The sequence below is a fragment of the Mus caroli genome, chromosome 6 (assembly GCF_900094665.2).
Source record: "Mus caroli chromosome 6, CAROLI_EIJ_v1.1, whole genome shotgun sequence".
In the NCBI taxonomy this organism is placed as follows: Eukaryota; Metazoa; Chordata; class Mammalia; order Rodentia; family Muridae; genus Mus; species Mus caroli.
In genome coordinates this window covers 81,669,337-81,669,560 of record NC_034575.1, presented here as the reverse complement: position 1 = coordinate 81,669,560, position 224 = coordinate 81,669,337, and positions in this window count along the sequence as shown.

Sequence of the window (224 nt, the reverse complement as noted above, 5' to 3'; positions counted from 1 at the left end):
AACCCAGGAACTCTGCTCCCTCTGCCCAAATGAAGCTAACCAGCTCCATGTGTCCTTTATAGGTTGGCTTCTGAGCTGGCGTGTAGCTCAGGGTTAGAGCCCCCAGCACCTGAGAACCTGGGTGGGGCAGGGGGATACTAGGCAGGTGGGGCTGTGAACCTCCTCTTCCCAGCTGCCAACACGTGGTGCAAGGCTGGGTGGGGGTCCTCAGAGCTGAACTTTGT